This window comes from Salmo salar, chromosome 22 (assembly GCF_965601325.2).
Source record: "Salmo salar chromosome 22, fSalSal1, whole genome shotgun sequence".
NCBI lineage: Eukaryota > Metazoa > Chordata > Actinopteri > Salmoniformes > Salmonidae > Salmo > Salmo salar.
The window spans coordinates 42,666,548-42,694,023 of NC_138312.1; the positions used below are offsets into that span (position 1 = coordinate 42,666,548).

The window sequence follows — 27,476 nt, forward strand, 5'->3', positions numbered from 1 at the left end:
AATAACTGCTGAATTTACGAACGCTTAACACCCGTTGAATATGGCCAGTGTCTGTCCTTTCGTAAATTCAATCTGACAGCACTGTTGCAGTCACCAATGGTCTGGATAACATAACAGCCTAACGAGCTCTGCTAGGGCGAGTAATGTTCAATGAGCTGTTCTCTTATTTGTGTCTGGAAGTAGCTAGCAAGTTAGCTTGGGTGCTTGACTGCTGCTGTTAGTACAGAACGCTCGGATCAACCCTTAAAGAGATGGGTGGGGCTAAAGCTTAAGAGGGTGTGAACAATGCTGAATGGGTGTAGACAAAGAAGGGCTCTCCAGTAGTAGTACCAAAACCTTCAAAGGCCATTTTCAACAAAAAAAGTGAGTTTACAAGTTTATCAACTTTCAAAGCAGAATTACTTTCCCGTTGTTGTTCCATTGTTCCTCAACTGTAGTGTATATCATTTTGTATCTCTGAGTCTACTTTTATCCAATGTAAAAAACACAATTTCAAATTTTGCTACATTAGACCGATTTTGAGCTGGCCGGTCACATAGAGACACATCCTATGTGTTTTAATCAAATCAACTATATGTAGGCTACTGAGCTTGTCTGATGCTTTAAGCACACTGTGATTTAAATAATTAAAACACGCATATGGCTCAAGATGGAGCCAGAGATCAAGATAGCCTAACCAGAAGAACCTGTTCCTGACCCTCCTCCTGCTGCTTCTGCTGGCCTTCACATATTCTGCGGTTAAGCTCCTGAAGTCACCGTAATTGGCTACACCAGTGGTCGGCAACCTTTTCCATTTGGAGTGCCAATTTATCTTACCATTTCTACAGATCTGCGTGCCAGTTATGATTTTCATATGCACATTTTTGTGAAAGTTTCATTTAATTTATAATGAGTCTTTGTATCTCCAAATCGTTATCATGTGGTTAATTAATATTCTAAAAGGAGCTTATATTGCCATTGCCAACTATGTAAAAATAGCCTACATAAAGCTAACAAATAAAAACATTGCAGCCTGCAGGTAGAAAATAACCTGATTTAAAAAAATAAATATCCTATAAATCACATTGGCTATGCATGGCCTGTCTGCAAAGAACTCGAAACATTTAATCAATTATCAACTTGGTCTGGCCTGAAGCTCTTGCTAGCAAACTTATAAAATACTCTGCACCCTCAGCGAGCGGGAGGCGGAGCGGGCGAGCGGGAGGCGGAGCGGGGGGGGGGGACGAGCGGGAGGCGGTGCGAGGGGGGAGCGTACGAGCGGGGGGGAGCGAAGGGGGGTGGGACGTGCGAGCGGGAGGCGGAGCGAAGGGGGGTGGGACGTGCGAGCGGGAGGCGGCGCGAGGGGGTGGGACGTGCGAGCGGGAGGCGGAGCGAGGGGGGGGAGCGTGCGAGCGGGAGGCGGAGCGAGGGGGGGAGCGTGCGAGGGGGGGGGACGTGTGAGCGGGAGGCGGTGCAAGGGGGGGGAGCGTGCGAGCGGGAGGCGGTGCAAGGGGGGGGAGCGTGCAGGCGGAGACGGGGAGTGTGCGAGCGAGCGGCAGGCGGAGAGGGGGAGTGTGCGAGCGAGCGGCAGGCGGTGAGGGGGAGTGTGCGAGCGAGCGGCAGGCGGAGAGGGGGAGTGTGCGAGCGAGCGGCAGGCGGAGAGGGGGAGTGTGCGAGCGAGCGGCAGGCGGAGAGGGGGAGTGTGCGAGCGAGCGGCAGGCGGAGAGGGGGAGTGTGCGAGCGAGCGGCAGGCGGAGAGGGGGGGGGGGAGCGAGCGAGCGGGGGGGGAGCGAGCGAGCGGGAGGCGGAGCGGGGGGGGAGCGTGCGAAGGGGGGGAGCGAGCGAGCGGGGGGGAGCGAGCGAGCGGGAGGCGGAGCGGGGGGGGAGTGTGCGAAGGGGGGGGAGCGTGCGAGCGGGAGGCGGGGGGGGGGGGAAGCGAGCGAGCGGGAGGCGGAGTGGGGGGGGGGGGAGCGAGCGGGAGGCGAAGGGGGGGGGAGCGTGCGAGCGGGAGGCGGAGCGAGGGGGGGGAGTGTGCGAGCGGGGGGGAGCAAAGGGGGGTGGGACGTGCGAGCGGGAGGCGGAGCGAGGGGGGGGAGCGTGCGAGCGGGAGGCGGAGCAAGGGGGGGGAGCGTGCGAGCGGGGGGGGGGGGAGCGAAGGGGGGGGGACGTGCGAGCGGGAGGCGGTGCAAGGGGGGGGAGAGCGAGCCGCAGGCGGAGAGGCAGCGAGCGGGAGGTGAAGTGAGAGCTGGAGCGAGCTTTTTGAATGTTTTCCCCTCAGGTTTACTTCCTGATATTTTAACCTCACTGGGCTGAGGTCTCTCTCTCTCCCTCCCTCTTCTATCTGTGTGTTTGTTTAAAAAACATTTTTTATTTAATCTTTATTTAACTAGGCAAGTCAGTGCTTTTATAGCCAGCTTTTGTGTGTAGTTTTGTGTGTGTGTGTGTGTGTGTGTGTGTGTGGTGTGTGTGGTTCTGTAGTTAGTTAGTTACTACCCTGTCCTTCCCACCCCCCCCTTCCTTGTCTTTCCCTGTACTCACTGTCTCTCTCTCCCTTCTTCCCTCATTCCTCCTTCTTTCTCTCTCTGGGATGGTGGAGTTGGGGAGTTATGTGTGTCCTCCACATTTTATAGAAACAGAATGGATTTTGTCTTGGTTACTTTGAAGCAAGACATTAAGGTTTCACACAATTAAGTATATGTTTAGAAAATGCATACTGCCTCCAGCTCACATTGCAAAGTGGTGTGTGAAGTGTTGAAGCCTGCCTGCCGTTGCCTAAGCGCTTGACTGGCAAATGGGAAACGCGCTTGAAATACCAGTTGAGAAATAAAATTATTGTTGCTTATAAAAGCATGTTTCACTCTAGCAGCAACAGAAGCTAGACAGAATTTCCACTCAAACTAGGTTCTCTGTCTGTATGGTTTGTGAGTGTGATAGGCTAAATAAAAATCATAAGGACAAATGAAAATACAAACGCAGTTTAATTTCACAAAAATCTGTAAATTTACCTATAGACCGATACGCATGACCGGTGAAATATACAGTGCATTTGGAAAGTATTAAGCCCCCTTCACTTTTTCCAAATTTTGTTACGTTACAACCTTATTCTAAAATTGATTAAATAATAGTTTTTCCTCATCAATCTACACACAATACCCCATAATGATAAAGTGAAAACAGGTTTTTAGAAATTTTTGCAAATGTTTTCAAAAGAAAAACAGATACCTTATTTACATAATTATTCAAACTCTTTGCAATGAGACTCAAAATTGAGCTCAGGGGCGTCTTGTTTTCATCGATCATCCTTGAGATGTTTTTACAACTTGATTGGAGTCCACTTGTTGTAAATTCAATTGATTGGAAAGGCACGCACCTGTCTATATAAGGTCCCACAGTTGACAGTGCATGTCAGAGCAAAAAACAAGCCATGAGGTTGAAGGAATTGTCCGTAGAGCTCCGAGACAGGATTGTGTTGAGGCACAGACCTGGGGATGGGTACCAAACAAATTCTGCAGCATTGAAGGTCACCAAGAACACAGTGGCTTCCATCATTCTTAAATGGAACAAGTTTGGAACCAGCAAGACTCTTCCTAGAGCTGGCCGCCCGGCCAAACTGAACAATAGGGAGAGAAGGGCTTGGTCAGGGAGGTGACCAAGAACCTGAGTTTCTCTGTGGAGATGGGAGAACCTTCCAGAAGGACAACCAGATGGAAGCCACTCCTCAGTAAAAGGTACAGTGGGGGGAAAAAAGTATTTGATCCCCTGCTGATTTTGTACGTTTGCCCACTGATAAAGAAAGGATCAGTCTATAATTTTAATGGTAGGTTTATTTGAACAGTGAGAGACAGAATAACAACAAAAATATCGAGAGAAACGCATGTCAAAAATGTTATAAAATGATTTGCATTTTAATGAGGGAAATAAGTATGACAACAGTTGGTGCGATTATTCGCAAATGGAAGAAACACAAAAAAACTGTAAATATCCCTCGGCCTGGGGCTCCATGCAAGTTCTCACCTCGTGGGGTTGCAATGATCATGACAACGGTGAGGAATCAGCCCAGAACTACACGGGAGGATCTTGTCAATGATCTCAAGGCAGCTGGGACCATAGCCACCAAGAAAACAATTGGTAACACACTACGCCGTGAAGGACTGAAATCCTGCAGCGCCCGCAAGGTCCCCCTGCTCAAGAATACATATACATGCCCGTCTGAAGTTGTCCTCTGAATCATTCAGATGTTCATTGGCAAACTGGTGAAAGTGTTGTGGTCAGATGGGACCAAAATGGAGCTCTTTGACATCAACTCAACTCGCCGTGTTTGGAGGAGGAGGAATGCTGCCTATGACCCCAAGAACACCATCTCCACCGTCAAACATGGAGGTGGAAACATTATGCTTTGGGGGTGTTTTTCTGCTAAGGGGACAGGACAACTTCACCGCATCATTTGACGGAGCCATGTACTGTCAAATCTTGGGTGAGAACATCCTTCCCTCAGCCAAGGCATTGAAAATGGGTCGTGGATGGGTATTCCAGCATGACAATGACCCAAAACACACGGCCAAGGCAACAAAGGAGTGGCTCAAGAAGAAGCACATTAAGGTCCTGGAGTGGCCTAGCCAGTCTCCAGACCTTAACCCATAGAAAATCTGTGGAGGGAGATGAAGGTTCGAGTTGCCAAACGTCAGCCTCGAAACCTTAATGACTTGGAGAAGATCTGCAAAGAGCAGTGGGACAAAATCCCTCCTGAGATGTGTGCAAACCTGGTGGCCAACTACAAGAAACGTCTGACCTCTGTGATTGCCAACAAGGGTTTTGCCACCAAGTACTAAGTCATGTTTTGCAGAGGGGTCAAATACTTATTTCCCTCATCAAAATGCAAATCATTTTATAACCTTTTTGACATGCGTTTTTCTGGATTTTTTTGTTGTTATTCTGTCTCTCACTGTTCAAATAAACCTACCATTACAATTATAGACTGATCATTTCTTTGTAAGTGGGCAAACGTACAAAATCAGCAGGGGATCAAATACTTTTTTCCCCCACTGTACATGACAGCCCGCTTGGAGTTTGCCAAAAGGCACCTAATGGACTCTCAGACCATGAGAAACAAGATTCTCTAGTCTGATGAAACCAAGGTTGAACTCTTTTTGACTGAATGCCAAGCGTCACGTCTGGAGGAAACCTGGCACCATCCCTACAGTGAAGCATCATGCTGTGATGTTTTTCAGCGGCAGGGACTGGGAGACTAGTCAAGATTTGAGGGGAAGATGTACAGAGATTCTTGACGAAAATCTATTCAGACTAGGGCGAGGGTTCATCTTCCAACAGTACAACGACCCTAAGCACACAGCCAAGACAATGCAGGAGTGGCTTCGGGACAAGTCTCTGAATGTCCTTGAGTGGCCCAGCCAGAGCCCGGACTTTAACTTGATCAAACATTTCTGGAGAGACCTGAAAAATAAATGTGGAGTGACACTCCCCAACTAACCTGACAGAGCTTGAGAGGATCTGCGGAGAAGAATGGGAGAAATACCCAAATACAGGTGTGCCAAGCTTGTAGCGTCATACCCAAAAAGACTCGGCTGTAATCACTGCCAAAGGTGCTTCAACAAAGTACTGAGTAAAGGGTCTGAATACTTATGTAAATGTGATATTTCCGTTTTATTTATTTTTTACAAAAATGTCTAAAAACCTTTTTCCACTTTGTCATTATGGGGTATTGTGTATAGATTGATGAGGAACATTTTAGAATACAGCTGTAATGTAACAAAATGTGGAAAAAGCGAAGTGGTCTGAATACTTTCCGAATGCACTGTATTTACATCGACTGGTGTTTTTGTCAATGCATAGCCTAAAAAGCATACTTTTGTAAAGGGGATTTTTGAATTCTCCCGGACATTTGTTTGGGGCAAATTTTATTTATCAGCTTTTCATACATTTTTACCGGCTAACGGAAACACTCTCTCTCTCACACACACACACACACACACACACACACACACACACACACACACACACACACACACACACACACACACACACTGAACTTCATTCAGTTTATTGGGCCACTGACAAATATAAAGATAAAAGAAGGAAATACAATTATTATAATGAAACTACATGTGCAGATGTGATGTAAAACCTGAAACAGACGTACAGTGCCTTTACAAAGTATTCACACCCCTTGACTTTGTCCAATTTTGTTGTTACAGCCAAAATTTTACATTTATTAAATTTAAAATTTTGAGACTAGCCTACACACAATACACCATAATGTGGAATTATGTTAAAAAATTTTTTACAAATGGGCTTCCGGTGACACAACTAAGGAAATGGCTGCCTAGTTTTTTGTACTGCACATTGGTTAGGTATTCTCCCCCCCCTAAAGTATTTACTCTGAGCATTACGCAAAATGGAAAAGGGGAAAATGGGAAAAGGTCGCGGATCTACAACAACAGCCCGTAACAAGACAGCAGAAGATATAATCGTCGACGAACCCAAGATGGCTAATGCTAGCGCAAATAAGATAGCAGCAGCAAAAGAACCCTAATTTCGTGAGGTGATAATGGAGGAATTGAGCGAGGCGCTCACAGGCTTACGATAGGAACTTCGAGAAGATGTAAGAAAATAACTAAATCAGTTCAAGAAGGACATCAACCAGAAACTTGAAGAAAACAATGAAGAACTTCACAGCATATCTACAGGAATGGGGACGCAGAACAGCGCATTGGGGAAACGGACACATGGAACTCCACAGTCAAGGAAACACTTGAACAGTCACTGAAAAGCCAACACGCACCACAGGCAAAAGTGACAGAACTTGAAGGTTTCTCATGTCGAAACATTAGACTGTATAACGTAGTAGAGGGCACAGAAAAGACTATGCCCAAATTCGTGGAGGGTCTATTCAAAGACATACTTGACGATGACACTGACCTGGAAATCGAGAGAGTACACTGAGCTCTGGCCTCAACCCCCCAGCGGCGCCCCACCAAGATCCATAGTAGTACAGTTCCAAAAATTCTCAGTCAAAGAGAAGTCTTACATGCAACCTGGAAAAAGCCTGTTGACTTCCAAGGCCAACGAGTGTTCTTTGATCATGACTACGCGGGAGAGATACTGAAAAGGAGGAAAGAATACCCCCATTAAGAAAGCACTTAAACAGAAGGGTATTCGCGTCCAAACACCATTCCCAGCAAAAATGCGGGTATTTCTGGAAAATGGCCCAGTTACATACGAGCATGCAGACGAGGAGGCTGAGGACCTGAAGTCGAGAGGCATCCCAGTGGAGTATACCGCAAGGAGAAAGGCGAAATCACCGGCAGAAAGACTCGAGCAGGCTCTCCCATGGATCGTTGTCGACAAGCAGAGTCATGGAGAAAGAGGGAAGGATTCATGATATGCACGCCTGACCGATATAGTTTTCACTTGTAATTAACCGATGTGTATAAGCGACGAAATAGGTGCCCTTATTATTTTCGGTTCCAACAGGTCTTGTTTGTGACTACGTCACGCATTTTCCTGCGGACAGGCTCATCCCCTCAAACCCCAGAGGCAAGAGACAGTCCTCTGACATGGGAGTCCAAATACCAAAGTATTTTCCCACTTTGGTTTACTTTATTATTGTTCTTGATTTTTCGTTCATTTTTAGGCTCATGATAAGCAGGCAGATATGGTGCACTTTTTTGTTTTATATCGATGCATCATCGGGAATTTGGTCATAAGTCTCAATGTAAACGGACTGGGGAGTGCCATCAAGAGAAGTAAGGTAATAGCAAAGATGAAACAGGGAAAAGTTGACATACTATTCTGGCAGGAAACTCACTTATCCACACCTGAACACGAGAAACTCAAGAAAATGGGATATAGGAATACTTTTTTTTTCTTCTTACAAAATGGGTAGAAGTGGAGTTGCAATCTTGATCCCAAATTCAGTTAATTTTGAGTTTGTCAGAAATAAAAGACAAGGAGGGTAGATTTATACTTGTTAAATGTAAACTGGGTAACAAGGAAGTTACATTATTTAATGTATATGCACCCCCATGGTCTTCTACAGGAAGGTGTTTGATTTAATTGCCACAGAAACCTCTGGCACTCTTATCTGTGGAGGGGATTTTAACACGATTTTAAACTCAAAATTGGACAGCACAAATCAAAATAGGAAAATTAGTCTTGTTGCTAAAAAGATCAATTGGATATTGCAAGCCCTAGTATATAATTATACCCCACAGGAAGAGCTGATGAGTAGGTATAACTGCCACTGGTCCTCTTCATCCATTAAATATCTTGGAGTATATCTACCAAAAGATACACCCCAACTTTATTGCATGAATTACGATCACATCAACAAGAAAATATATGATGACCTAGACAGGTGGAATTCACTTCCCTTAGGTCTTAGTAGTATAATTGAAACAATCAAAATGAACATCCTGCCGAGGTTATTGTATTTGTTCCAATCACTGCCCATAAAAATCCCACCTAAACAGTTTAAGGAATGGGATAAACGGATATCAAGGTTTATCTGGAACAGTAAGAGACCAAGAATTAGATTTACAACATTACAATTACCAAAAAACTGTGGGTGTATGGCCTTACCAAACCTAAAAGATTATTTTGTGTCTGCCCAATTGAGACCTCTGGTGTGTTGGTGCAATTCAGAATACGAATCCAAATGAAAAGACATTGAGACTACTTTGACAGAGATACCGATACAGTCAGTTTTGGGAAATAAGGACATGGTAATAGAAATATACAGTAGACAAAATCAGTGGATTAATTTCTCTCTGAAGACATGGTTTAGGGTAGTTAAGCGAAATCATTTAGACAGAGAGATCAAACTGCTGAGTTGGCCCGCATACGACCCCAGCTTCATCCCTGCAACTCAGGACAGCAGATTTAAACAATGGACGCAGAAAGGCATCACATCATTCAGTACAATTATAAGGAAAGGGGACCTAGATAACTTCCAGGACCTTAGTAAAAAAACATGGCTTGGATAAGCCAGATTTTTACAGATACCTACAAGTTTGGTACTATTTCTTAAGGGAGATAAAGTGACTGACCCTCGAGCACCTCCAAAATTAATCCAAGTATTCACTAACGCATACAACTTGGGGAGTAACAAAAAAAGTATTTCAAATTTCTACTTGGTTATTCAATCCTCAAAGAAACATTCTACAAACTATATTAAAAAGAAATGGGAGGAGGAACTTAACATCGAAATAACTGATGAAACATGGTTGACCATATTAGAGACTCAACAAAGCTCCACCAACTCAAGGTCATGGAGAGAATTCTGTTGGAAGAATGTTATACGTTTCTTCATACCACCTAAACTTAAATCAAAACAGACTGGCTCCCTACACCCTTGTTGGAGAGAATGCAGTCTATCGAGGGTGGAGCACTCTCATATCTTTTGGACCTGCCCCGCAATCTAAACTTACTGGGGAGAAATAAGATCTAACATTGGCAAAATAATGAGATTTGACAGAACAAACATTAATTTCTTTGTACTTGAGTGAAATACCTGATTACTTACACAACAGAGAAAAGTACCTCTTGAAGGTCCTACTGGCAGCCAGTAAAAAGGCTATCACTAGGAAATGGCTACAAAAAGACCCTCCCACAGTGACACAATGGATAGACATTGTAAAAGAAATACACCACATGGAGCATATGACCTTTGCTTTAAGAACACAAGAGGAGAGAGGTCAGGAATACTTGGAAAAATGGGTTTCGTATTTGGAAAAGCACGCTATCGACTGTGCCCAAATGTATTAATTGGGGTTGGGGCCGATTTGTGGCTAAAAACACTATCATTTGGAATCTTTAACATGTGGAACAACAACAATAATCTTCATTTTATTTTTTACAAACAGCAAGAGGGCTTAATTGGAGTCTATTTCTTCAGAACCTAGACCTATATAAAATAACTTAACTGGCTGAGGTAGGCTATGAGGCTTAACAGCCTAATAGAAGTAGGATTTTTTGTATTATGTCTACTTACAATTACAACTGGTCAAAAATGTCAAATATCATTGATTTACAGAAATATTATAACAAAGTTGTCTAATGAAGGCAAACAATTTAGAATCCTCCAATCCTGTAGCCGACTCCCGACCATCACGTTGTACATCGCCATATTTTCCATTCCATCCTAACAGAAACCCTGAGGGTTTCGTTTTTCTCTGAATAGAAACACCATAATATTAATCAAATGAATTAAGCCACATTTCTTAATCAATCCCATATACAATGTTATTACAATAAAGGTTTTAAATTCTCTGGTAATGCCAATATGGAATACTATCAAATGCTTTTCAAAGATGCCCTCTGGTGGTCAAACTAGCAATAACTTGCAGTAGCAGAAAAAATGGCTGACAATAAAATGTCGTGCCACAGAATGCTGCGGCAGCATGCAAGATGTGCCGCAGTATTACGCAACCTTTGAAGTAGCAACCCATGTACTTACACCACCTGTCGATTTATTGTTCCAATGTCCGTTGGTCAATGGTGAACAAAGAGCACACTTATACAATTACTAATTAATGGGAATAGGGACCAGGTGTGCATAATGACAGTTCCGGAGGTATCCGTGACACACACTCCATATTTTCAAGCATAGTGGTGGCTGCATCATGTTATGGGTATGCTTAAAATCATTAGGAACCGGGGAGTTTTTCAGGGTAAAAAAGAAACAGAATGGAGCTAAGCATAGGCAAAATCCTAGAGGGAAACATGGCCTGCCTTTCCAAAAGACACTGGGAGATAAATTCACCTTTCAGTAGGACAATAACCTCAAAGACGAGGCCAAATCTACACTGGAGTTGCTTAACAAGAAGACAGTGAATGTTCCAGACTGACCGAGTTACAGTTTTGGCATGAATTTAATTGAAAAGCTTTGGCAAGACCTGAAAATGGTTGTTTAGCAATGATCAACAACCAATTCGACAGAGCTTGAAGAATTTAGAAAAGAATAATGGGCAAATGTTGCACAATCCAGTTGTGGAAATCTCTTAGAGACTTACCCAGAATGACTCACAGCTTTATTCGCTGCCAAAGGTGCTTATACAAAGTATTGACTCAGGTGTGTGAACATATGTAAATGAGATAATTCTGAGTTTCATTTTCAATATATTTGCAAAAAATCCTAGAAACATGTTTTCACTTTGTCATTATGGGTTATTGTGTGTAGATGGGAGAGATAGTATATTTAATCCATTTTGAATTCAGGTTTTAACACAGCAAATTGTAGAAGAAGTCAAGGGTTATGAGTACTTTCTGAAGGCACTATTTATGGAAACCTTACCTTACTCTTCCACTAACAGAACAGAACATGACTTATTCAACACTTATACAGCATAACCCAACCGGTGTTACCACAGAACCTGCTCTAGGCTTACTTTTGTTCTGCTCTTTATTTCTACCGCAGAATTGTCTCTTCACTTCTGACAGAAGAGTTCAGGAACACAGGGTCTGCTCAGATCTATGTGCTAATCCCATAAACATGAGGCCTCGGAGGGAGGGAGAGCGGGAGGGGGTGCAGAGACAGAAAAGCACGTGAGAGCAATGTGAGTGCACACCTCTATTTTGTGAGAAAGGATCATATCAGCTCTACACATCACGTCTATCTGCTGAGTAAGACCCAGCTGGTTCTGGGGAGACAAGTAGAGGATTCTAGAAGAGAGAATGTGTATGCAGCCGTAGTTTGGGAGAACTGTGAGACAGGACTGTGAGACACCCCGCCCCAACCCACAAGTATCAATGGCTCTCTTTGTGTTTGTATCACTCTGTCTCAACCAAACCTTGTTAGCACAAATTCCATTAGCATTAGCATGATCACATTTAAAACAAGAAATGCCAGTGAGGCAGGAATGCAATTTGTATGCTAAACACACTGAACCCCCAAACTGGTTGTGACTACTCATCTGGGACCATCTTGTGACTCCAGTAGAGGAGCAACCTTGCAAAACAGACAAACTCATTTTCCTAGAGAACTAGCTATGTTCTGTGTGTGTGCTTTATTACACAATGTGTGTGGGTTTCCACTCTCTTGAATGAGTCATGTTTAGATTTTAAAGGCATTTTAATCAAAACACTTAATGCTTTAGTAAATAACTGCTGTTACCCAATGTGACCTTGCTGCACATTAGAGGTCGACCGATTATGATTTTTCAACGCCGATACCGATTATTGGAGGACCAAAAAGAGGCGATACCGATTAATCGGACGACTTAATAAAAAAAAAATGTATTTATTTGTAATAATGACAATTACAACAATACTGAATGAACACTTATTTTAACTTAATATAATACATAAATACTATCAATTTAGCCTCAAATAAATAATGAAACATGTTCAATTTGGTTTAAATAATGCAAAAACAAAGTGTTGGAGAAGAAAGTAAAAGTGCAATATGTGCCATGTAAAAAAGCTAACGTTTAAGTTCCTTTCTCAGAACATGAGAACATATGAAAGCTGGTGGTTCCTTTTAACATGAGTCTTCAATATTTCCAGGTAAGAAGTTTTAGGTGGTAGTTATTATAGGAATTATAGGACTATTTCTCTCTATACGATTTGTATTTCATATACCTTTGACTGTTGGATGTTCTTATAGGCACTTTAGTATTGCCAGTGTAACAGTATAGCTTCCGTCCCTCTCCTCGCTCGAACCAGGAACACATCGACAACAGCCACCCTCGAAGCAGCGTTACCCATGTAGAGCAAGGGGAACAACCACTCCCAAGTCTCAGAGCGAGTGACGTTTAAATCGCTATTAGCACGCACCCGGCTAACTAGCTAGCCATTTCACATCGGTTACACCAGCCTAATCTCGGGGGTTGATAGGTTTGAAGTCATAAACAGCACAATGCTTGAAGAATTGCGAAGAGCTGCTGGCAAAGGCACGAAGGTGCTGTTTGAATGAATGCTTACGAGCCTGCTGTTGCCTACCATCGCTCAGACTGCTCTATCAAATATCAAATCATAGACTTAATTATAACATAACACACAGCAATACGGGCCTTTGGTCATTAATATGGTCGAATCCGGAAACTATCATTTCGAAAACGAAGCGTTTATTATTTCAGTGAAATACGGAACCGTTCCGTATTTTATCTAACGGGTGGCATCCCTAAGTCTAAATATTCCTGTTACATTGCACAACCTTCAATGTTATGTCATAATTATGTACAATTCTGGCAAATTAATTACGACCTTTGTTAGGAATAAATGGACTTCACACAGTTCGCAATGAGCCAGGTGGCCCAAACTGCTGTATATACCCTGACTGCTTGCACGGAACGCTAGAGAAGTGACACAAATTCATGTTAGCAGGCAATATTACCTAAATATGCAGGTTTAAAAATATATACTTGTGTATTGATTTTAAAGAAAGGCATAGATGTTTATGGTTAGGTACATTGGTGCAACAACAGTGCTTTTTTTCGCAAATGCGCTTGTTAAATCATCACCCGTTTGTCGAAGTAGGGTATGATTCAATGAGAAATTAACAGGCACCGCATCGATTATATGCAATGCAGGACACGTTAGATAAACAAGTAATATCATCAACCATGTGTAGTTAACTAGTGATTATGTTAAGATTGATAGTTTTTTATAAGATAAGTTTAATGCTAGCTAGCAACTTACTTTGCCTTGTTACTGCCCTCGCGTAACAGGTCGTCAGCCTGCCATGCAGGCTCCTCGTGGAGTGCAATGTAAGGCAGGTGGTTAGAGCGTTGGACTAGTAACCGGAAGGTTGCAAAAACGAATCCCCGAATCCCCCCCCCCCCCCCCCTGAACAAGGCAGTTAACCCCCGTTCCTAGGCCGTCATTGAAAATAAGAATGTGTTCTTAATCTGACTTGCCTAGTTAAATAAAGGTGTAAAACATTTTTTTTTTTAAATACCGATTACTGATTGTTTTGAAAACTTGAAATCGGCCCTAATTAATCGGCCATTCCGATTAATCGGTCGACCTCTACTGCACATGTACTGTATGTCAAGTATTATTTATGACATTAACTAGTTAGTCTATAATGTTGGCCAACATTGGATCCCCCCTGCTGTGTCAATAAAGCTTTCAAAACAGAAAATGCAATGTGATTGGTTCGATGGCAGGCTCAGGGTCATTGGCTGACTTAGGGTTTCTGCCCCAGAATGCAACACAACGTAGGGTGTGTAGCCAAGCCGAACGTATAATCTATTCTAATTAAATTAGAAGTGGAACCCAGATAGTCATTAAGAATGAAACAATGTCATGATCAGAGGCAGTGACAACATGGCATCCAACCGAGTAGACCAAATACCCTTCTACAGTATTATTCTGTTCTCTACTGTTCAGTCCTGTCACTCTCTTCCAATGGAGTGCAGTTCACAATTTTCCTATCCAATACATTATTTTGTACATTTTCCAGTATAGTACTTGTATTCATTACAGTTCCAAGTCATTAAATATATCAGGAGTTGTCTGTATATAGCTTTAACCGTAGTAACCCAAAGAAGAAAACAATGATTCTGATTATACCTAAAGTTAACACAAAAGCAGGTCAGCTGATTGGGGCAAGGAGCTTGTGTTTATGACATCTCTGTGAAGAGACACTTGTATTAATCCCCTGTGAGCCTGGTGTCAGCAGGGGTAAACCCATTCATTCACTCATTCACACACTCGCTCATTCACATGCCCACATACACACAATGGTAGCATGCTCAGTGACAGTGTGTTCCATGATGAGTGGTTCTGTAGTGTGTCTGCCAGCATACAGTATAAGAGCTGTTGTGTTACCATCTCAACAGTAGACATCTTTAACAGCATTTTCCTCCCATTGTGAAACACACTGGGCTTCATATTGACAGAATGTGAACCTGTTACCCCAAAAATTATTCCACTGCACGGTACTTTACTCAGAAATGAAATAGTGCATCTGGTAGCGATTGCATCCTGTGCATCACATATTTACTGTCAAAATATCTCCCCTTAAACGTTCCAGTCCTGGAGAGCCAGGGTAGAAGTAGTGTGTTAATGGAAAAGCAGGGATGTTGTGGATGAGTTGAAAAGGCGTTGTCACAACTAACCCAGATTTGTGTTGGATTCTAGACAGGCTGGGATATGTGGGAGTAGAGCTGGGCGATATGGACAAAAAATTCATGTTGCAATAAATTTCTTGCATTGTTGTGATAATGATAGAGATAAGTATATAACAATGTCCACCAATTCTTTTTTTTGTATTACCCTTTTAAACTACTACAACTTTGATAAAAATGGCGCCAGAGGAGATGGCTGTCGTTTTACGGGCTCCTAACCAATTGTGCTATCGTGTGTGTTTTTTCATGTTATTTGTAACTTACATAATGTTTTTGCCACCGCCTTGTACTTCTGGATATCAGAACAGCGATTACTCACCTCGTACTGGATGAAGATTTTTTCTTCAACGAGTCAGATGCAAAGGATTTACTTGACACCGGACAAGGCCCAAATCCCTGTCATTGGCATGAAGAAGAGATGGAGATATAGGGATCATAGGTCGGGGTGCCTTGAAAGAATCCGACGGCGAGTGGATAACCCGCCTCTTCCATCAGTCCTATTAGCCAACGTGCAATCATTGGATAATAAACTGGATGAGCTCCGATTTGAAGAATATCCTACCAATGGGACATTAAAAACTAAAACATAATATACAGCTGGCTGGGTTTTCCGTGCATCGGCAAGATGGAACAGCTGCCTCCGGTAAGACAAGGGGTGGCGGTCTATTTGTCAATAACAGCTGGTGCATGAAATCTAATATTAATGAAGTCATAAGGTTTTGCTTGCCTGAGGTAGAGGATCTCATGATAAGCTGTAGACAACTCTCTTGGTAAATAGTGTGTTCATCTATATTTTTCGTAGCTGTCTATTTATCACCACAATCCAATGCTGGCACTAAGACCGCACTCAACGTGCTGTAAACAAAAAAGAAAATGCTCATCCAGAGGCGGTGCTTCTAGTGGCCGGGGACTTTAATTTCTAACAGCATGTTACATGTGCAACCAGAGGGGAAAAAAGTTCTAGACCACCTTTACTCCACACACAGAGACGCGTACAAAGCTCTCCCTCACCCTCTATTTGGCAAATCTGACTAATTCTATCCTCCTGATTCATGCTTACAAGCACAAACTAAAGCAGGAAGTACCAGTGACTCACAATATGGAAGTGGTCAGATGACGCAGATGCTAAGCTACAGGACTAGCAATATGTTCCTGGATTCTTCCGATGGCATTGAGGAGTACACCACTTCAGTCACTGGCTTCATCAATAAGTGCATCAATGACATTGTCCCCACTGTGACTGTACGTACATACCCCCACCAGAAGCCATGGATTACAGGAACATTCGCATTGAGCTAAAGGGTAGAGCTGCCACATTCAAGGAGTGGGACTCTAACACAGACGCTTATAAGAAATCCTGCTATGCACTCCGACGAACTATCAAACATGCAAAGCATCAATACAGGACTAATATCGAATCGTACTACACCGGCTCCAAACGCTCATCGGATATGGCAGGACTTGCAAACTATTACAGACTACAAAGGGACACACAGCCGAGAGCTGCCCAGTGACACAAGCCTACCAGATTAGCTAAATAACTTCTATGCTCGCTTCGAGGCAAGTAACACTGAAACATGCATGAGCGTATCAGCTGTTTCGGACAACTGTGATCGCACTCTCCGCAGCCGATGTGAGTAAGACCTTTAAATAAGTCAACATTCTCAAGGCCGCAAGGCCAGACGGCTTACCAGGACGTGTATTCCGAGCATGCGCTGACCAACTGGCAAGTGTCTTCACTGACATTTTCAACCTGTCTCTGACCAAGTCTGTAATACCAACATGGTTTAAGCAGACCACCATAGTGCCTGTGCCCAAGAACACTAAGGTAACCTGCCTAAATGACTACCGACCCGTAGCACTCACGTCTGTAGCCATGAAGTGCTTTGAAAGGCTGGTCATGGCTCACATCAACACCATCATCCCAGAAACCCTAGAACCACCACAATTTACCGCCCCAACAGATTTACAGATGATGCAATCTCTATTGCACTCCACACTGCTCTTTCCCACCTGGACAAAAGGAACACCTATGTGAGAATGCTATTCATTGACTACAGCTCAGCGTTCAACACCATAGTGCCCATAAAGCTCATCAATAAGCTAAGGACCCTGGAACTAAACACTTCCCTCTGCAACTGGATCCTGGACCTTATGACGGGCCGCCCCCAGGTGGTAAGGGTAGTTAACAACACATCCGCCACACTGATCCTCAACACAGGGGCCCCGCAGGGCTGCGTGCTCAGTCCCCTCCTGTACTCCCTGTTCACTCATGACTGCACGGCCAGGCACGACTCCAACACCATCATTAAGTTTGCCTATGACACAACAGTGGTAGGCCTGATCAACGACAAGACAGCCTATATAGGGAGGAGGTCAGAGACCTGGCTGTATGGTGCCAGGACAACAACATCTCCCTCAACGTGATCAAGACAAAGGAGATGATCGTGGACTACAGGAAAAAGAGGATCGAGCACGCCCCCATTCTCATTGACTGGGCTGCAGTGGAGCAGGTTGAGAGCTCAAGTTCCTTGGTGTCCACGTCAACAACAAACTAACATGGTCCAAGCACACCAAGACAGTCGTGAAGAGGGCACGACAAAACCTATTTCCCCTCAGGAGACTGAAAAGATTTGGCATGGGTCCTCAAATCCTCAAAAAGTTCTATAGCTGCACTATCGAGTGCATCCTGACTGGTTACATCACTGCGGCCTCCGACCGCGAGGCACTACAGAGTGCGAACGGCCCAGTACATCACCGGGGCCAAGCTTCCTGCCATCCCGAAGCTCTATGCCAGGCGGGGTCAGAGGAAGGCCCTAGAAATTGTCAAAGACCCCAGCCACCCTAGTCATAGACTGTTCTCTCTGCTACCGCACGGCAAGTGGTCCCGGAGTGACAAAGTCTAGGTCCAAGAGGCTTATAAACAGCCCCCAAGCCATACGACTCCTGAACAGCTAAGCAAATGGCTACCCAGACTATTTGCATTGGCCCCCCCCTTTTACACCGCTGCTGCTCTCTGTTGTTATTGTCTATGCATAGTCACTTTAATAACTCTACCTACATGTACATACTACCTCAACCAACCGGAGCCCCTGCACATTAACTCTGTACCGGTACCCCCCTGTATATAGTCTCGCTATTGTTATGTTTCTGCTGCTCTTTAATTAATTGTTACTTTTTATTTCTTATCCGTATTTTTATTTTAAAAAAATGAACTGCATTGTTGGAAGGAGCTCGTAAGTAAGCATTTCACTGTAAGGTCTACACCTGTTGTATTCGGCGCATGTGACTAATACAATTTGATTTGATATATGTAAAACAATAGTTAAATAGGATAGGCCTTGACAGGAATACAATATATACATATGAAGTGGGTAAAACTGTATGTAAACAATATTAAAGTGACCATTGTTCCATGACTATGTACATTGTGCAGCAGCCTCTGAGGTGCAGGGTTGAGTACCGGGTGGTAGCCGGCTACTGACAGTGACTAAAGTAGAAGGCAGGGTACTGGACGGTGGCCGACTAGTGGTGACAGTCTGATTGCCTTGAGCTGTTTTTTTCAGTCTCTCAGCCCCAGCATTGATGCACCTGTACTGACCCTGCCTTCTAGATGGTAGTGGGGTGAACAGGCTGTGGCTCGGGTGCCTGAGGTCCTTGATGATCTTCTTGGCCTTCCTGTGACACCGAGTATAGATGTCCTGGAGTGCAGGCAGTGTAACCCCCAGATTTTCTTTATTTTTACTATTTTCTACATTGTAGAATAATATTGAAGCCATCAAAATCATGATTTAACAGCTAGTGAATCATTTAGTTACCAAAAAAGTGTTAATCAAATCAAAATATATTTGAGATTCTTCAAATTGCCACCCTTTCCCTTGATGACAGCTTTGCACACTCTTGGCATTCTCTCAACCAGCTTCATGAGGTAGTCACCTGGAATGCATTTCAATTGACATGTGTGCCTTCTTTAAAAGTTAATTTGTGAAATGTATTTTTTTCTTCATGCTTTTGAGCCAATCATTTGTGTTGTCACAAGGTGGGGGTGGTATACAGAAGATAGCCCTTATTGGTAAAAGACCAAGTCCATATTATGGCAAGAACAGCTCAAATAAGCAAAGAGAAATGACAGTCCATCATTACTTTAAGACATGAAGGTCAGTCAATACGGAGCAAGTGCAGTCGCAAAAACCATCAAGCGCTATGATGACACTGGCTCTCACGTGGATCACCACAGGAATGGAAAACCCAGAGTTACCTCTGCTGCAGAGGATAAGTTCATTAGAGTTACCAGCCTCAGAAATTGCAAAAAAATTGGTCCGGAGCCCGTAAAATGGCAGCTGTCCATTGCAGCACCATTCTTAATTCAGATAGAAAGGGGATTCAAAGGGAAACGAGGGGAGCAGAGAGGATAGGAGACTAGATGAGGCTGTTGTAGGACAGAAGGGGTAAATGGGAGTAGGAGAGGGAGAGTGGTAGGCCGTTGAAAGCTCTCATGACCGATTCTAATTAAGAGATTAGCATATGCTCGGTGCCTGCTAGCGTAGCTGCGGCCTGCTAGTACTAACGGCCAAGACATGTCACAATTAGGAGATCAAGGAGCCGCTGGTGCTAAGGCAGACCTCTCTGCGCATGGTCCCCCACACACACACACACACACACACACACACACACACACATAGGAGCATGTACTGCCTGCTGTTTGTCCTACAGCTTCAAGGAGAGACAACTGCACATGTAACATGCGGGATCCAAACCTGGGTCTCCCACAGGAGCAACCAACGTCTTATACCGTTAGACCACATGTGGTGTTACAATATTCACTGGTTCACCATAAAGGGTTTAACTTTAAACAGCATATGTACAATATATAGGCCCAGTCTTACCTGGACACAGCAAGGTCTGTACCTGAGAAACATCCACATTGGGATTAGGAGCTTATCTGCACCAGGTAAGGCTACCTTAGTATAGCCTCCAAGAGGTGAATGTATCTCTTCATCTATCCTCCTTTAAGAGTTCTACGTCCAACCTAGATGTAGGCCTAGCTGGCTGCTACCCCATCTGAGGCCTCCCTACCTGGGCTAAATCACAGCTGTGTCTCCCCTCCCTGAGGGCCCTCTGGTTCTCATTTGCACGGGCACTGATTTGAGAAGGCATTATAGAGCCCAGATGCTTACTTATGCACTTCAAAGGAGTCCTTTTCAAAGTTCTCTTCAGGTGAGGGAGCTGAGAACAGACCATAGGCAGGACTTGGTTTATTCATGAATGTGTTAATATTCATTGATAGGTGTTGTAAAAGCCTAGACATACAGTTATGTCTATGCTACTATAAAAAAAGTTGATGTTGAAGCGTGTGTGTGTGTGTTAGTGCCTCTGTTTGCCAGCTCGTTCCGCTCTTCTCTGAATGTCAACCTTGTCTTGATTGGCCGGCAGGTCATTCTGACAGTGCAGTCAATTTCCAGTTTACACACACACACACACACACACACACACACACAGCGTAGAGCTGCCAAGAGAGAGAACTTTAATTCAATCACAGCAGTTGTCAATTTATTTTCATTTTAGTTAACCTTTATTTTAACTAGGCAATAATCTGTGGCAACACAACCATGAGAGATGGAACACACACGCACATCGATTATCATTGTTTGATTTTGGTTTTAGAGCCAGGGTTGGTTGCTCTGTGAGTGGTTTCAACAACCCCTCTTCAGAGGGATCAGGTTCACTTTTTAAGATTTTAAGAGAATCCTGAGCCAAAGCCAACAGGATCGTCTGGAGATCCTCTATTTAGCTGTTAATAAAAGGCACTGTCTTTTGGCATTTGTCCATGTAGTCACAATTAGGGCTGGCAAAATGACCGTATAACAGTGTAACCAATGGTTATGGATGAAGGCCATCATCAAATTAAAATAAGTCAAATTAAAATAATTGATATATTATTATTATTAAAAAGATTTGTGGGTCGACTGAAGACGGGATGGCCAGTAGTGAGGAAAAACATCAGCACTTCTTTCACAGAGCAAAGACGTTTAGGAACCGGGGAGAAAATGCAATAACAAAAAAAAAAGGCAGCAGCAACACACAGAAATAAAATGAATAGAATGGGCTTAGAGCCTCTAATCCTGGAAATTTGACTGGTAAACTCATGGGTACACTCGCAATGGCTGCCTGGTATTGTCATTCAATCATTTCCATGGTAATGTAGAATGTTTATTCAAATGATTTTAACTGATGTGCTTAAGCAATGGAATGTATTTTTTGTAATGTCTACTGAGTTGAATCAACAAATCACAGCACATATTTTAATTCCTGCTTTGCTCCTATGGTTACACTCGCAATGGCCGCCAGCCCACCCATTATGCCATCATTTACTTGAATGGGGACGTCAATTCCATTCATTATTTGTATGGCAGCATATGCAGTCAGGAGCGGGGGAGAGGAGAAAATGTGCATAAATAATACAATTTAAAAAATGCTATTCTAACGGTCATTACGGTTACCGCGGTCAATTGGCTGGCCAATTATCTTCATCCAAAATTCCATGACCATCACAGCCCTAGTCACCATCACTATGACATGTAATGTGTCCACATCACGTTGCTGACTTTCATGTGCATTGCTGTCTTTTTTCCCCCCAGCCATTTCTCTGATTAGTTTTGTTTCTTTGGCTTTTGGTCTCTTTACTTGATTCAGTTCTCTCTCCTCTCTTTCTGCCCTCTCTCATTATCTTCAGCTCAGTTTCTTCTCTAGTCTCTTTCCATGTGTTTCACTTACTCACCATGTGTGTGTCTCTCTCTCTCTCTCTCTCTCGCTCTCTCACTCTCTCTTCGCTCAGTCTTATTTTCTCCTCAAATATTTTTAGCAAAGTTTCTGTTCTTCTTTTCATGTGTCTCGTGATTACTCACTCTATTCCTCTCTTTTTCACCCTTTCAACCTTTGTTCAGTCTCTGCTCTTGTCTCTTTGCATGCATCTCTTTCTCATTTACTCTACACCCTACCTTGGTTTCTCTCCCCTCTCTCTCTACTCTCTCTATGCTCTCTCTGCTCTGCTCTCTGCTCTGCTCTCTCCCTTCTCTCTCTACTCCCCATCTCTCTCTGCTCTGCTCTCTGCTCTGCTCTCTCCCCTCTCTCTACTCCCCATCTCTCTCTACGCTCTCTCTCTCTGCTCTGCTCTCTCCCTCCCTCTGTCCCGTTCCTTCTGCTCTGAGAGGCCCTCTCATTTAGTGGCTGACAGTATGGAATCATTTCTAAATGGAGCCAGAGCCTACCCCTGGTCTCAGAGTGCTTGTACACACACACAGGGCACACACAAGCATTTCGCTACACCCTCAATAACATCTGCTAAATATGTGTATGTGACCAATAAAATTTGATTTGATTTAGAATTTGTATTCGATTTTTGTTGTTCTATTCAGTGAAAGAGAAGGGAAAGCGAGAGGAGGGGGGGACAACAGAACAGGTAATATGTAAGAGAACAAGGAACCAGAGGTAGGAAGAGGGAAAGATAGGAGGGGTCTTTAAAAGGAGGAGAGTGTCCTGTTTTAGCAAACTTTCCTCAATAATCTCTTTTACAAGCTTTTAGAAAACACACACACAGGATAATGTAGTGCCCTGTAACTGTGGATAGCTTATATTCATGAAGGAATGTGATTCTTCCGTCTACCGAGAGTGATTCAACCAGAGTGAGGAACGGAATACTAGACAGGAATGGCAAAAATGATCTTTATGCATGAAACTGTAGTGTGTGTGTGTGTGCGCACATGTCTCATAATAAAAAAATAAACAATTATGGTGTGTTTGTGAGCTTGTGCGTTCCTGACAGTTTATAAGCCAGTATGAAATGTATTTGTTCATGCATGTGTATGTGTGTCTGTGAGAATGCTTGTGTACATGTGCATGCTTGCTTGTGTGTGGGGGACAGAGAGGGAGCCAGAGGTGTGATCATGTCTTTGGTTCATACCCGCCCTCTCATTGTGGTGACATTCTAGACCAGGACAAACACACAATGAGGGAGGGTTGTGCCAAGTCTCTCACTACCCCACGGCCAGTCTCATGCCTCAAGAACACCCCACATTCTACAATCCTTCTGAAGAGTTCCAGAGGCAGATTACAACTCAGAATGTAGAATTTGATACTTTTTCTTTCTCTCTCTCTCAATTCAATTATATTCAATATAAGGCATGGGAAACATATGTTAACAATGCCAAAGCACGTGAAGTAGATAATAAACAAAAGTGAAATAAACAATAAAAATCTACAGTACACATTACACTCACAAGTTCTGCCCTCTGTTTCGTTTCCCTTCCTCTGTGTCAATTCCAAGCTGCATTGTTCATCAGATTGTTCATATACTATTGTCAATTTAATATTGTCTTTAGGCTAACTCTATTATATGTGTGAAATGGGGAAGGGATTCCATGTCCTCTTAAACTGCATATAATACATTCTATGATATTAAGATTTAACAACAATAGTGTGTTAGACTTATTTAGGAAAAGTCAAGGGAGATAACTTAAATTGCAGAGTAATTAAATAAGTTCATTCATTTTGAGTCAATATGATGCTCTTTGCTCTCCTAGTGTTGAATTGTTACATTTTGTGGCCACCTAGCCTACCATCTCCTGGTCTCTGAGCCAAGCCTATTATCTTCTGGTCTCTGAGCCAAGCCTATTATCTCCTGGTCTCTGAGCCAAGCCTATTATCTCCTGGTCTCTGAGCCAAGCCTACTATCTCCTGGTCTCTGAGCCAAGCCTACTATCTCCTGGACGCTGAGCCTAAACTACCTCCTAGAGGCTGAGCATAGCCTACTATCTCCTGGATTCTGAACCTAGCCTACTCTCTCCTGGTCGCTGAGCCAGTAAAAGTTTGCCAAGCCTATTGTGATTTATTATTGTTAGATCAAGGCATTATGTTCTAGTCTCATAGTCTATTTGTTATAGGCCTATGGTTTATTATGTGTGGGTCTATGTGAGTTGCTTGTTAAATGCAATAGTCATGGATTTCTTTAGGCCTACATGACTATTTGGTATGTAATGCGAAATCACATGTTAGATGGTTTGTCATTCTTTTATGATGATTTCATGAAGATTTGAGCGCCCACATTTTGCCCCACCTACATGTTTGCTGGCCCTGCCATCAACTGATATCTGGGTGCTGGGTGCAGTGCTGGTTTTCAACTGTGTGGTTTGAGGTGTGCTTGTTTGTCTATGTGTAATACCACTGGCTCCCTAGCATGTTGTTGTGGTGGTTTGCCTGCTAAAGCCTACGAGTGTTATTCTGTTCCACTCTGTCTGTCCTTAAGTGGCTCAGGTGCTGTCTGTCTGTCTGTCTGTCTGTCTGTCTGTCTGTCTGTCTGTCTGTCTGTCTGTCTGTCTGTCTGTCTGTCTGTCTGTCTGTCTGTGTGTGTCTGTGTGTGTGTGTCTGTGTTCAAGTGATTCGGGTGGTGTCTGTCCTCAAGTGACTTAGGTGCTGTCCTTGATACGCAGGCCAGTTGCCAAACCCTGCTCTAGGGTATTGATTTAGTGTTCTATCGCTCAGATACACTCAGAGAGGATGAAAACCATCAGAACATTCTGCCATCACAGGCTGTCAGGGTAAGGTTCTATAGAGCTGTGTGTACTCAGAGGTGCATGTGTGTTAGCTGATATTTTTTTTTAGGAAAGTTTTACTTGCAATGAATGTGATATGTGGTTGTCTTACCTGCCTTATTTGAATTACTGATTGTACATCGCTGTGAGAATTGCGTCTGCTAAGTGACCAACATGTTAAAGATGTTTGCATGCTTTTATTGTGTTCCATTTCAGACTGTAGTCGGCTCTTCATATGGACCCATTTATCTGGTGTTCAGTTTCTTATTGTAGTCAAGTCCTTATATAGAGCAGTGTGCCTCTCTCTTTCCCCCCCTCTTAATTCAATTCGAAGGGCTTTATTGGCATGGGAAACATATGTTAATATTGCCAAAGCAAGTGAAATAGATAATAAACTATCAAAAATCACAGTGAACATTACACTCACATCAATTTCAAAGGAATAGAGACATTTAAAATGTCATTTTATGGCTATGTTCAGTGTTATAAAAATTGCCAAATAGTTAAAGTACAAAATTGAAAATAAATATAATATTGTAAATTCAAACGTTTGTTCTTCACTGGTTGCCCTTTTCTTGTGGCAACAGGTCACAAATCTTGCTGCTGTGATGGCACATTGTGGTATTTCACTCAATAGATATGGGAGTTATCAAAATGTGTTTTTTTTTTTCAAATTCTTTCTGGGTCTGTGTAATCTGAGGGAAATATGTGTCTCTAATATGGTCATACATTGGGCAGGAGGTTAGGAAGTACAGCTCAGTTTCCACCTCATTTTGTGGGCAGTGTGCACAAAGCCAGTCTTCTCTTGAGAGCCAGGTCTGCCTACGGTGGCCTCTCTCAATAGCAAGGCTATGCTCACTGAGTCTGTACATAGTCAAAGCTTACCTTAGTTTTGGGTCAGTCCCAGTGGTCAGGTTTTCTGCCACTTTATACTCTCTGTTTAGGGCCAAATAGCATTCCAGTTTGCTCTGTTGTTAATTTTTTTCCAATGTGTCAAGTAATTATCTTTTTGTTTTCTCATGATTTGGTTGGGTCTAATTGTGTTGCTGTCCTGGGGCTCTGTGGGATCTGTTTGTTTTTGTGAACAGAGCCCCAGGACCAGCTTGCTTAGGGAACTCTTCTCTAGGTTAATATCTCTGTAGGTAATGGCTTTGTTATGGAAGGTATGGGAATCGCTTCCTTTAATGTGGTTGTGGAATTTAACATACATTTTCTGGATTTTGATAATTAGCGGGTATCAGCCTAAATCTGCTCTGCATGAATTATTTGGTGTTTTACATTGTACACTGAGGTTTTTTTCTGAACTCAGTCTCATTTTGGTGTTTGTCCAGGTTTGTGAATTCCTGGTTGTTGAGCAGACCCCAGACCTCACAAACATAAAGGGCAATGGGTTCTATAACTGATTCAAGTCTTTTTTTTAATCCAGATCATAATGTTCCTTTAGATGGCATAGAATGCCCTTCTTGCCTTGTCGCTCAGATCGTTCACAGCTTTGTGGGAGTCACTTCTCTCTCTCTTTAACCCAGGCAGGTCATGTGACTGCAGATAGTGTGTCTCCTGCATTCCAGCCTTCTGCATCTGCAACAGAGTGGAAGGAGGGAGAGACAGAGAAGAGACTGAGCAAATTAGGAATGGAAAGAGAAAGGGAGAGGGGGACTACTCTGGCTGGTGCATGTCTGTGTGTGTACCCTGTTCTGTTGGTAAAGAGCAGCAGCTGGTCTGCTCATTAGAACAGAGGCAGCACAGTGCTGCATTCACAAACATATCCAGCGTGTTAACATGTTGGCTGAGCTGTGATTATATTATCATCTAGGTTTTTATATGAACTTATATCTAGAACTAGGGGACATTGTATTAAAATGCAAAACATTAGTTTATTGATTAACACTTACAAGGATCTCTCTCTCTCTCTCTCTCTCTCTCTCTCTCTCTCTCTCTCTCTCTCTCTCTCTCTCTCTCTCTCTCTCTCTCTCTCTCTTTTTTTTTTTTTACTCTGTATTCTAGGGCTGTGTGGTGTGTTGCAAGGTTGTAGTGAAACAGGTTCTTTGAGAAGAGGCTGATTTACCTATGACCTTATGGAGTCTGGCCAAATGTGTAATATTTTAAGTGTTCGTTATATTAATCCATCTCTGAAATCATGATTTACATGTGTATACACACCATACTGTGTGTGTCTTTGCTGGCTCAGCTCCCATGGGAGGGATCAGTCATTAATAGTTTGGGGGGGCTGTAAGGGAACAGCAAGCTATGCCACGAGGTGCTGGAACTGGAAGGCTGATTGGTCTGTTGCTGGAAAAGTCACTATGTAGGGTGTGGCCACAGCACTTTTGCTTAGTGGGAGGGGGTTTGGTGCAGTGTTTGTGTGTGAGTTGTGTAGGAGTGGGGGGTTGCTATTGGGTTGTGTCTGAGTGTTTTCCGAGAGAGGGAGAGACTACAGTAGCAAGTTTTTCTAGGGGAAGGCTGCGCAGTCACTGCTTTAGTATGCAAGACAGGTGTGTCTGCAGAGGCAGGGAAAGAGTGGAGAGGCATGGAGGAAAGAGGGAGGAATGAGAGAGAGAGGGAAAGGGGGCAGGGAGGTGAGGAGGAGCCTTCTAATCTCCTCTCTCATTCTCTTTCCCCCTTCTCTCATCCCTCTCTTCTCTCCATCTCTGAGCTCCCTTTTCCACATCATTAGAATACAAACCCAGCTCTTGCTTCTCTTTTGAGCTTTTAACCTCTCCTTTCCTCTCATTTAAATTTAAGGCGCTTTATTAGCATGGGAAACCTATGTTTACATTGCCAAAGCAAGTCAAATAGATAATAAACAAAACTAAAATAAACA

At 43.3% G+C, this 27,476-nt stretch overlaps 1 protein-coding gene across 6 annotated transcripts in view; it reads left to right on the forward strand.

Moving 5' to 3' along the window:
- The window catches only part of LOC106583499 (plasma membrane calcium-transporting ATPase 1), a 157,752-nt gene that overhangs the window by 9,497 nt on the left and 120,779 nt on the right, over positions 1-27,476 (forward strand). The gene's annotated exons all lie outside the window — the stretch shown is intronic.